Source organism: Parasteatoda tepidariorum, chromosome 8 (assembly GCF_043381705.1).
Source record: "Parasteatoda tepidariorum isolate YZ-2023 chromosome 8, CAS_Ptep_4.0, whole genome shotgun sequence".
NCBI classification, from domain to species: Eukaryota; Metazoa; Arthropoda; class Arachnida; order Araneae; family Theridiidae; genus Parasteatoda; species Parasteatoda tepidariorum.
In genome coordinates, this window is record NC_092211.1 from 84,005,962 (window position 1) to 84,019,410 (window position 13,449).

The 13,449-nt window shown below is 25.9% G+C and overlaps 1 protein-coding gene and 1 long non-coding RNA gene across 2 annotated transcripts in view; one reads left to right on the forward strand and one right to left on the reverse strand.

Annotated features, from left to right (window-relative positions):
• The window catches only part of LOC122271576 (serine--tRNA ligase, mitochondrial-like), a 584,968-nt gene that overhangs the window by 367,248 nt on the left and 204,271 nt on the right, over nucleotides 1–13,449 (forward strand). The window lies entirely within an intron of this gene.
• LOC139426327 (uncharacterized) lies at nucleotides 3,653–6,173 on the reverse strand. Its single transcript, XR_011637569.1, has 3 exons — nucleotides 5,967–6,173; nucleotides 3,875–4,134; nucleotides 3,653–3,768 (listed from the first exon to the last, which is right to left on the reverse strand). It is a non-coding gene; the product is annotated as an uncharacterized lncRNA (long non-coding RNA).

A 13,449-nucleotide genomic window follows, 5' to 3' on the forward strand; every position in this document is an offset into this window, starting at 1 on the left:
TATATATATATATATATCAAGGCCTGGAATATTAAAAAATGGCATTTTAGTGTAGAAAGGACAAGAAGTATACAAACATAACTTGTTAAATGTATGGGAACATTTCTGATATTATTCTTATTATATTATTATGACTTAATGATATGTGAGTGATAATGGAACTATTGAAACTTTATTTATACTAATTGAAATTTAAAGTTCCGAGCACCAAAAGATTTTATACTACATACGTCAAAATTTGTTCATATTTTTTACTGAAAACAATGGCAAGCAATGCAAAAATTTTCGTCTGGCTTGGTACTTTCAAATCTAAGATTTCGTACCCTGTCCTTTAACACCTTTGAAAAATTAATAAATAAATTTATTGCTACTAGTGCATTGAATTTTCAAAGCAATTACAGAATTATTTAAAAAGAGCTAAAAAGTATTTTCAGAATTGAGAATTTATTTATGTGTGACTCAGGAAAAGGAGTGTTACGTTTTATAACTTTTCAATCCATGAGATGTTTAAAATATACAATATAATGAAACAATACATTGCTTAACCAGAAAAATTCAAAGCTTATTTCTAATTCATGTAGTTAGGATTCTAATTTATTTGCAGTGTTTAAGCTCAAATGGTAATTTTCATAGACATGGTATCATGCACTTGTGTATGTATTATAGACAAAAACACATTTGAAATATATTAGCTTAAGTTAAAAAACTATGAAAAAGTTTTAATAATCGTGAATTTAAAATCGAGATTATGTAAATACTCAATTTGTTTTAAATATTGTAAAGGTGGAAAAAAGTAGACATGTTTCGAGTACTCAAAAATAGGCACCCATTTTCTAGACTTAACCTATATGAATGGGGAAAAGGCAGAAAATTTTTACACATCAAAATTAAATAGCTCCTGAAACATGTTGACTTAGTCCATTTTTAAAATTTCTGATGCAAATTGAGTTTTTACATTATCAAAATTAACAAAGTAAAAATTAACATTCAATTATTACGAAGAAAAAATATTTTATGCACTTATAATAGAGCAGCTGCAAGCATGCTTACAAATGAGACTAATCTTTCTTTTACTAAGATAAATAATATTGTTCGCAGCCTATGAGGATTGTTTATCTTCCTAGCCCTTCCCCAAAGAAAAACATTTCTTTTTAGTAGGGGAAATTTTAAACTTTTCTTATTTATATGAGAATATATACATACTATATTAATAACTATGTTTGTACTCTACTGTTTATATTTCTTTTTATATAAATGTACTCTTTAACTCCAATTATAATTAAACTTGCCTAATTGACAAATTGAAGGAAAAATAAATTCAATGTTGATGTTAAAGCATTCACATTCATTATATTCAACAAGATGTGTGGAACAGGGCCTGATTAACCTCTGAAGTTAGAAGAAGTTCAGACTCAATTCCTCTCTTTTGCTTTTAGGAAGTTTTCTTAAATTCTATACACATTAAAATTAAACTAACTAATACTACAAATATTACTTCCAACTCAGAAGCATTAAAATTCTCCCTCCCCCTTATCATGACTTATTCGATACAATAAATGGTAAAAAATTATGGAAAAATTAATTTATTTGTTACTAATGTCTGGTATAATTAACATGTAAATAAGTTAAATATTTGAATTTTAAAGAGTGGAATCAAAAATTTCTTAAAAGTAAGTTCTAAACTGTATAACACTTGATATTCTAAATTCTATTGTATCAATTACTTTCATCTCTTTTCTGTTTTACTATATTGTTGAGACATCAGATTTAACCTCATCTTACAATATGCAGTTCATGGAATTTATATATTTATAAACTTTTATTGATTTATTAATATATTTATTCACGATTTAACAAACGTTCTTTTGAAGAATTAAAAAAAAAAAAACTGTCATTCATAATAACTTTTAGTCATTTTAGGGCCGCCATAAATTTTTTTTTAAATTTGGAGTGGAAGCTTGAGCTATTCGGTAATCAGGCTCTGGTGTGAAAAAATATTTGTTTCTGAGATTAGTAATACCAAATGTTACTACTGATTGCAAATTATACTTTCAGTTTGCTCTAATAACGCAACAGCCATACTGTTAATAGCTTTAAGTATTGCATGCATATGCAGTTTTCAACTTCTGTCTAGTCATCAAAACTTAACAATTTGAATAATGATCCAGCATGATAATAAACCCTGACTTTGAAGATGTAACATTAACATGCAATGCACAACCATCTTATTAATTAAAAAATTATTATCAATAAAAAAATTATTTTGAAATGTGTATAGTCAAGGTCTCTTTGTGAGATGTTTATATGGAGGAGATGCTATGTGTTTTCTAAAATAACAAAATTTATTTGAAATATACAGGGTGTTTATGAAGTCCCAGACCCATTTTGAAGTTTAATAACTCATAAAATAACACAGATAGATTAAAATTAATAACATAAATGGTTAGATAGACTCAAAAGATGACAGGTACGGTTCGTCACAAACTTATTCCCCCCAAAATGAACAAAAGGCATTGTAAGGAGTGTTACAAAGGAACACCTGCTACTAAATGATGGTCAAGATGACCCACCTAACACGCTGAAAATGTTTCCCCCACAGACTATAGGGTTATCCTTTTTAAGGGTATGTTCTGGCGCGTTTGATAATAAGCCGTGAATATTTTAGCTTTCCCGTTAGAGCCATGAAAAGAGGTTAATATAATATTTTGGCATGCTTGTAAATAGTGAAGAGGGAAAATTTTCTAAGAATGAAAGAAGCGAAAGAGCTGTACCTTGACTTACCGCCATTTCATGAATAGCTTATCTTGTCTAGCGAATTGAAATAGATTTATGTAGTGTTTCTGCAATTTTAAATAAACTATAAAATTAAATAAAATTTCAATTATCAGAACATTTTTTTCTAAACGTTGGAAGTCGTTATTAACAATCGCATTAAAGAAATATTTGAAGTCTTTAAGAATTTTTTTAATTGTAGTTCAAATCTAATTTTTCATTGAGTACAATTATTACGTCAATTAAATTTAATGAAATCGATCATAATGTTATTACTATTATGATTAATAATTTTAAACCATAAAATTTATCGTCTGTATGAATGAGGTTTGAAAATGCAACACATATAAGAATTTAACATAATATAGTAACTGCACCGTAAAAACATAATTAGAAAAAATAATTATTTTTCTCAAGATTTTATGGGATAATGATTGAAACTATTTCTATGTATTGATATTCAAGCCGTGATACAGACTTGCGAACTAAATTAAATTCATGTTCAGTACAGAACTGAGAAATCATTNAAACTTTGGTTTAAATAGAAATATACAGAACATCAGCAATATTTGCTTTCAAGATTAGTAGAATTTTCAATAAGACTGTTAATTTAAAAGAAAAAATACTTTGATGCACATAAAAATAAAATAATTAAATTTATCTAATTTTATAAATTGTTTTAATAGATAGATAGTTTCAACTAATTTTTGAAAAGTGAAAAAAAAAATATGCAGTGAATAAATTGTAAATCTCATTTGAAATATTTACTTTCAAAACACGACTAGCTGAACCTGTAATAAGCGCTTCTTTTTTTACACTTTCTAAAATTTCTTCAAGAGAAGCTATTCTTTTTTCTAAGTTTTTATTCCTTCGACTGATGTCTCATTTTTCTGTTTAATTTGTTTCTTGGCTATTTGTAAAACTTTCTTTGCTATTATGGGAGAAGTCATATCTGCATCGGAGAAATCTCCAAGGTACATTTTCTCTGAGAAGGTCCTATAATAGAAATATACAATTAGGACATATACAACGTGTATTTATCTTCGCAAATTGCAGGTTAAATTTTAGCTTCTTAAAGAAGTTCATTTTAATATTTATTTACCAGCTGTATTAATAGATTGGACATCGTCTTCCAGTTTCCTCCGTTTGCAAGTTGATTTCTTTTTTTGCATATGTTCAGGGAAATTGAAAATGGTGGGTACAGCATGTCTTTTTAACCAAGTGCCTCCAAATCATTGTCTATCAAAAGAATCCGCAGTAAAATGCTTAGAGCATAACACACTATTATTGGATGCTGTGAATTTGCATACTCTGTGGACATTTACTTCCCATACTTTTCGTCTAATCTCATCTTTAGGAAATCTACGTATAAACAGTTAGTTATTAATACTGGGTGGTTTCAAAATTATTATTGGACAAATAAAATAATAAAGCAACATGCTGAAAAATAAGTTACAATTTTTTTAAAATTGAATTGAAGTTAAAACTATTAGCTGAAATGATTTGAAAAAATTTCATAAAATTTCATAATACACTGCACATTCAGTATCTGTTTTTTAAAATGCAGAATATGTCAATTTTATATTTGAGTTAAATAATTATGTAAATTGTTACTAAAAAATTAATTTAAGAGAAAATCTGTGTCTCCTATTAGTATAAAGAAGAATTATTAATTCAGGTTCAGATCGATGGGTCAGCTTGTCCATGAAGTAAAGGCGGACGGTACGCAAAGCTAACCCCATTGTCACTATTATGACTGTTGATCATTAAATTGTGCAAGCTTAACCTTCATGATTTTCAGGCACTCAACGGGCTATTGGGAGAATGCTTTGCTTTAAGAATAGTTAATACTTTACTCATCTTTTTTTTTTAATTTTCATTATAAAAATACTTAGTTAAATTTTTAAAACATGTTTCCCTAACATTTATACATACCTTACAATGAAAGCCTTTTATAACTAAATTTAATCAATGGATAATTTTTTTAATATTTAAATAAAGTACAATAATAAAAAAAATTAACAGGACAACTAAAACGGCAATTTTCAATTTTTTTATTCAAATATAATGTATATATACAATTCATCTTTTCCCTAACTTTTTTATAGTTTTAGGGTTATTCATAATTTTTCTGATAAAAACAAAATATTTTGTTTTATTTTTAAATAAATATTAATATTTCTACATGCTGCACAATTTGGATTCTAGTTTAACTGCCATGCGATAATAATTTATTTCAACCAATGCATACAATTAAAATTTTAGTGAGTTAACATAACATGATGAAAGTATTTACTTTAAAATAGAAAATTTTTGTCTTGTTATTTGTCCCTTTATTTTATTCAAAAAAAAGTATTACGAAATTCCATATAAGAACATACTGTCTACCAGTTGTTTGAAACATTGATAGATCTCAACAGCTACTTGTAATTTTATATTAAAAAAATTAATTGATATTCAAAAAACGAATTATTCCCTTTTTATTTCTAGAAATCAAAATAAAATTCATACAATAATAATAATAAATAGCCACACCTTTTATAATCCTATAACAATTATTTAATAATAGGGCCTATTATTAATAATCGAACCTATAATAACCTAGTTAATATTTTCCTGAATAATAAATGTAAAGTAATAAATATAAAATTTCCTAAGTAAATATGAACACCCAAACAATTTTTTCCTGTATAATAAAAAATATATTCTTCGATTTATAAATTATATTTAATAACGGAATTTTTAAAAGATAAGTTTACTTTTGATCCAAAAAATTAATTTTAGCATGAAATGTACTAGATATATAATTAAATATTCTAAAATATATAATTAAATTCGCTTGAAATTATTACGAAAAATTATTTAAACGCATCAATAAAAGTTACAGAGCGAAAATTAAAGCGATCTGTTTGCAAACATTGGCGTGAAAAAAATGCGCCAAATCCTATGCACGTGCTTCATCAGAAAAGGAGTAAAAATATCAGAATATTTATATCAATATGAAATTTAATTGTAATGGAATTGCCTATCAATGTTAACTACGTTATATTCTATTAATTTAAATAAAAATACAAAAAAAATAATTGCTATTTCGCTAGTTAAAAACCAATTAAATTAATTCCATAACTTGACGTGCTAACATATAAATTGCAAATAAATGTTTATAAGTGAATATAAAAGGATAAAAATCTTACTTGTGAAACGTAAAAGGTCCTCCTTTAATGAATTTTTCATTAGATCCAAATGCACAGCAATATACCACCATTTTTTTAAAATTTTATTGTAGAATCTCATCAATCCACCTCCATAGAAAAAGAAAGGGGAGAGGGTTTACTGGAGGGAAAATCGTCCAGGAATCACGTGACGATGTTCTTTGCAACGAGGGATGGGGGACTGGTTCTCTCCTCGTCTCCTCTAAGGTCTGCAAACACGTCAAAGCATACACTTAAAGTAATAACCCCCACATTTGCACCTGCAAATTGACCCCTGCCCTTATCGTGGGTGGGGTGGTGGAGACGTTGGCAGTCCAGAGAGAGAAATCAAAGGACTTTCACCGACTTTTTTTTTTTACCATGAAAAACTTCAAAAACTATGGTCAGAGATAAGAAAAAAAATATGTATTCAGACTTAAGTATTTTTTTCAGAGGGGTTTTATTTAATGTTAAATTTAAAAATCGTTGAATCACTGAAAATTACAGAATTTTGTAACTGGTTTTAAACAATAACAACTAAACCATTTTTTTACAATAAAATCTAAAAATAGATAATGATGAATCGTTTAATTGTCAAGAAGTTGGAAAGCGAAAATTCGGAACATATTGTGTTCTTTATAAGATTAAAAAAAAAAAAAAAAAAAAAAANAAAAAAAAAAAAAATGAGAATAAATATATTATGTCTTCGTGAGAAACAAATTGTGTATGGACATGTATATGGACTGATTATATAAGCCTATAAATATCAAGCTATAAATGAGATTTTATAGATATAAAGATTTTCTGAAGATAAGAGTTTAAGTAATGATTCACGAAAACTACACAGTATACAAATAGGCATCTTAAAGGCGCATACAGACTTTTTTGCTTTCAAAGGGGGAAGAGTCTTAATAGTTTTAATTTAAATTAGAAAATGCTTTTAAAATTAATTATTGAACAATGTTAATAATTAAATAAATAACTATTGTACTGAGGGCGAAACAAAAAACGGAACACCTCAATTTCTGTAGCAATCATATATATACATAGATGGTATCTTAATATATTGAGGGGCCTTAACTTAGATATTAATTAAATAAAATAGCCTTAAATATGCTAATTAATTTTGGCAGGTAATATCTCAAGTTACGTAATCAGACATAAAAGAGTATTTTGTTTTTAATAAATTTACATTTCAGTTTTCGATGAATTTTGATTTTTGACTTTAAAAAACATTATTATAATATGAAGAATTTTTCAAGTAATAAATTTTAAAAACATGCAATTTAAATTTTTATTTCTCAAGAACTTTTAGACCGATTCCGATGAAATTTTAATTTTCGACTTTTAAAAATTATCTGATTTTAATTAAATAAAAAATTAAATTTTTTTATTACATAATTTTTAATAAGCATTATTATATAAGTATATCTTATATATATACTATAGTATATATTATTATATATATACTATAGTATACATTATTATACTATAAGTATTATTCGAAACAACCGAGAGGACATTACTTGATTAAAAAATTCGCTTCAAAAATATATACATCGGAAATAACGATGGACATATTTAAAGCTTGCATTTTTTAGAATTTGCCAGGCGTATTACGAAGAAATGATTTAAAATACAAATCTTATACTACAAATCACTTTTGTTTCTTCTCATTAACGTCTAGTAGGTCTTGAAAATGGGCGCTTATTATTGAGTCCTTGAAATATTTCTACTGTTTTTTCCTATTTGTATAGTTTTAAAAGAATGAAGTTTTTAATCAAGTAATATCTTACAGCTTATTTCTAAGGATTATTTAAACTGTAAGATATTTATTCGTTTTATGAACAGATTTTACTCATGGGAAAACTTTCAAGAGATTCATTAATTAATTAATAAAATAGAAAATATCGGTTTAGATTAATTTAAAAAAGTAATTTTCCCATTAAGAACACTATTTGAAGGATAAATAATGTGTGTATTATAGTTTATAGAAAAAAATTATCAATTTTTGGAAGTTTAAAATTCTATTATTTATAATAACATAACTGTTATTGAATAAAGAATTCATTCTGAACTCTACATACATGTTTATTAAAATTTAAACAGTAGTTAGAGTTAGGAAATTTCACCCTTATATCGAAACTTTTTTCAAAAGACTGAATGAAAACTGTTTAACAGTATTGCCTATAAATTTTGCCCTTTCAAAATCTAATTGGAAAAACGATTATTTCATTACTCATGATTAAAGTTATTTCCTAAGGTTCACACATTTCTATTTCAAGTTTTATATCAAAACATTATCAAGAACTTCAATTTATCTCTAAATACATGATCTAAATTTTGATTACCAGGCAAGGAAATGTATCAGAAAATTTTGTAAATAAAACAAATAGTGTAGAATTAAAAATTTAGAAATTTTTTTTTTAGTAAAATGCTTGTTTGAGGTATGTAACTTGAAAGAAACCACAAGAATAAGCAAAGAACAAATTATTTATTAATAATTTACAAATGTTACATTACATTAGTTATTTCCAACAGATTATATGAATTGTAATAATCCTTATAGATATTTCAATTAAAAAAAATACAACACAATAATAATTAACTCAATTTTTCTTGTAAAACTTTAATAAAGTCATCCTTTGTAACAGGACGCATACCAACAGGATAAGAATATGAACTATAAAAAAATTTAGGGCAACCGTTTAAGATGCAAGTTGTAAGCCAGGATATAGGATGTTCTTCAATCATTGCACCTTAACTCTTTTTTCTAGAATTCTAGTTAAACAAAAAAAGTGTTAATACTGGTGGTCTCAAATAAAGACTTAAGCAATAAAAGCAACAGTACAGGAAAATAAAGGTTTCGAAAAGGATAAATACAAGATCTATACTCAATAGAAACATTTTTTTATTTTTAATATTTACTATTAACAAACGTTAGTTATTTTAATTTAACACAGAAAAATGTGTACTGCGTCCAGTTTAATTGCGTCTTAGACTTAATAAATTTTTTATAAAGTTTACACGTTTTTGCATAATTATTTAAAGAAAAATTGAGCATTTTTGACTTTAAAAAAATTGATAAAAGAAAAAAAAAGAAAGAATATAAAAATTCTGGAATGCCTATGATTGTTGTTAAATAAAAAAAAATCGGATTTGTTGAGTTTTAAAAAAAAGAAAAAAAAACACTACGGAAAATTGAAGTTACTGTTCGGTAAGGCAGAATAAAAAAGTTTGTTCATACAAGCTTTACTAACAAACTTTCTTACATTCTATCTATTTTTTCATCAGAAATCAAAAATTAACATTTCTTGATATTTTCTATCCAGCCTTACTCAGAAGGGATACACAAGTTTATTTTTCTTTGTATAAAATTACTTCGGAACCCCTTACGATTGTTACAAATCTTCTCATTGCCTATAAATAAAATTAAATAAGTGTGACTTTAACATAAATAAAAAATTATATATACTGAAATGCTTCGTGTATAATTATTAAACTTGTGCACATGCAATATCTAGACTTAGTTTCAATATAGTTAAAGCTTGACTATTTGGATAGTTGGGCTAAGAAAAATTAAATATTGCAAAATGAAAACAAAATATAAAAAAGGAATCTAAAAAAACATACAATGTCTTTTCTTTTTATTATTTAATGCCAAACTTTTCGGTGTTCCATATTACAAATTTTATTTTAAAAAATGCCTCACCATTATAAATTTGCCAATAATTATTAATGGTACAACTAGTAATTAAAGAGTCACTGCTTCCATATAATATTAGGAGAGCATTAAAATAAACTAAAACATTATGATCAGTAATAAATTATAATTTTAAAATTTTCTTCATAATTTTCGAAAATTCTACTGACAAGCTATTGGGAATTCGGGGTAATTTGGTTTTTACAACATTTAAAAGAAAGTGATGTAGCTTTCATATTTGTAGTCTACTTTATCTGAGAAAAAAATGTTACCAATAAATTTAAACCAAAATTGTAGATCATCAGGGACCAAAAAATTTAAGGATAGGATCTTGGAAAAAAAAAAACACAAATAAAATATGTTGAATAAAAATGAAAATAAAAATCAAGATTTCTTTTTAAAAAAATTGTTGCAGAATTCCTAACTTACAAAGTTAAAAATGTATCAAAAAGTACGTGCCCGATCCTAGACAGTAAAGTTTACATTATGAGCTATAAATTAAAACAAATTCATTAAATTGAATAAAAAAAACTACAACTCTTGAAAAATAACTTTAAATTGAACAATTCCACAGTGAACTAAATATTTATAATCACTCAAGAAAAAGCTTCCAAAAAGCCTATTAAAAATAGTATTCTTATATTAAAGAACATAATGCTAGAAATTTTTCAGTTACATTTCAAAAAACAGGTATTAACTTTGTTATGTATAGTAAAAAATCTAAAAAACACCACCTAACTTTTTTACTAAATCATTTTTATTTTCAAAGCACTAAAACAATAGTCAATACCCACTGGGGATTATGAAACTACAATTTTATAAAACGGTAATAATACTAAACGGTAATAATAATAATAAACGGTATAAATACTAAAATTATAAAAGAAAGCCAATTGCTAAGCAATGTGAATAAACTTTTTCATAAAATATTCTATATCATAAAATGCAGTTAAAATAAATGTTGAAAACTAGATGAAAGCAGAATTTTGGAAATACAATTTTAATAAAATTACAGAAGAAAAAATCTTACCTCTTCATAAATAACAGAAAATAAAAATTAACAAAATTATTTAATACCGAAAAAGAATAAATTTGGATTTTTAAAAGAGGTTTAAATAATGCTATTGTCGACTACATGTAAATAATAACAATAATAAATGATTATATATTTTAGTAATTGCAATTATTTTCAATGGAAACAGATTTCAAAGCACTATTAAGATCACAATTTTATGAACAATATAATAAACTTAAACATTTTGTACATAATGAAAAAATTTACCAACTGTAACATTAATTTTATGCTTTCGTTACTAAGCGCACAATTTTTATATGCCGCTCCACAAGCTCGTAATGACATGTTTTAGTAAAATTTTTGGTCTTAATAATTAATTCTGCTAAATGCTAGTAAGTTTCAGCGTGCAAATTTTAAAGCTATTTTTCACTTTATGCAAGAAAATCTTAATGAAAGATAGGTAACTCTTCGTTTCATTTCAATAAAAACTGAAAACGCTATTAGTTCAAGTATAAAATAACGGCCACAAACAGATAATTCGCAAGATCGCTAAAAGACTGTTGCATTCTTGGGAAAATGTATTAATCTTCGTATAGGTTAGTTAACATTTCCTAGTGCAAGGATCAAAAAAGGTTATGTACCGTTGTTTATAACCGACGTTGAACAGCCGATCCAATTTTATGGATTTACGACTACTAATGTTCAACTCCGTTGCCTTGTAATTTTGAACCCAGTCCAGAAGACAAGGGATTTCCTAGATTGAGTATTGGGAGAAATTTTCCTTCGTGGAGGACTTTTTTTGATGGAGCTAATCCGCATTTGCGTTACATGGAGAGAAAGACCAAGAGAACCTCCTACAGTTAGTCTGACGGCAAGGGGACTCTAACCCATGATCCGTCTACCACTAACAGAGGCGTATCTAGAGAAAATGGCGCCTATGGCAATCCTCCCTATCGGCGCCCTTCTTAAAATATTTTTATTATTCTCTATTGTTTAACACATATCTATTATATCTATACACACCAGCATATATATATATATATATGTATGTGTGTGTGTGTGTAATACAGTACTGAAGCGCGTTTGATTTGTTGGTTACCGAGGATTTGCTCGAAAATGGATATGCTCAAAGTGATATTATACTGGATAAGTTCATATTTAATAAAGTTGATATTCAATTATACAATTTTAATGATTTTAGAAAAATTGCATTTATTTAAGAGGGGAAAAAAAGAGAGAAAGAAACATGAATCGCCATTTTGCGCATATTTTTAGCCACGGAATTGCCCGAAATGCATTTGCACATGGTAGAAATTATATAAATTATCCAAGAAGTTTTTAATAAACTTATTTATAATAACATACAATTAAATCAATGATTTCACATAGAATTTTATTACTTCAGTTGAGTATCCATTGTTTTTTATCAAATTTTTAAAGAGTTTGCCTATTTCTTTTTTGGATAAATAAACATTACTTTATGTTCTATTTAATTCTATTCATTTAATTAAAAATGGTATTTAAGTAGATTAGAATTCTAAACATTAAAAGCATTTTAGAAACATTAGAATTTTAAAGTAATTAGTTTATTTATATTAAAATTAAAATCACTTCTTTGATCGTTTAAATTAACAAAGCAGATATTTTCTTCTTTTATAAATACCCAAATCTAAAAAATTATAATTAATATTATCATCTTGATTACAAAACAGGATTAATTCCTCCTGGTTAGGTGGTTAGTCGAACGCAAAACGATTTTTTTCTTCATAATAATGCCAAAATAAGTTAGCTTAGAGAGATGAAAAATTAGATCCTTGTGGTAGTCCATCAATTTGAATAAAAATTCTATTCATTGTAAAGGTAGTTATTAAAAAGACAAAAATTAATTAGAATTTTCCAATGATCAAAATCACAATGAAAGATATTTTTAAAATCATAGTAATAATTTAAAAAGACATCTTTTGGTTCATAAAGGGGAAAAGATCCTGGAAATCAAAAGTCGCAATAGATTTTATTATCTTTAATATATTCTAAACTCGGATGATTATTAGTGATAATTCAAGAAATACCTTCTTTAATAATGCTGATAATAATTAATATTAAAGTAGTTAGAGAAAATGGAAACCTCTATGTACATATTTTTGAGGCATTGTGCTTGAAATTTTTAAAGGAAAATAAAGGCACTAAAAGTATAGACATTTTAGTTTCGTTTCGCTTGTTTTTTCTTTTTTAGGATAATAAAACTTTTTTTAAAATCATATTGTAGACTTGGGTCTATTCAAAAGAATTAAATATTTAATTAAAAGTTTGTGTATTTAAATTAAAAATTCTTCGCCTTAATTTTTGTTTGTTCATTTTATACACATAAGTCCGAAGGTGGTTGGAACCCATCAAGTAAATTAGAAAAAGAATTACCTTCGATGATCCTATTATTAGTATCAGATAATCATGTACTATTAAAATTTTAATGGCTCGATAGAGAAAAGTTAAATCTTTTATTTTAAATTACGAAATATTACGATAAAATTGCAAATTACTTTATTTTTCTTTAAATCCATAGAAATAAGCTAAAAAATTAGTGCATACAATAATTTGAGCAATAAAATCGAATATAAAACTAATATCGAACTAATATCGAATAAATAAAATCGAATATAAAAGTACTTCACCTTAGTAAACATGTCATTCATTTTTATCGAATTTAAGTTTTTGATCTTCAAAATTTTAGCTTAGATTGGAAAAACAGGTCGAAACTCTGTGCATCGTAA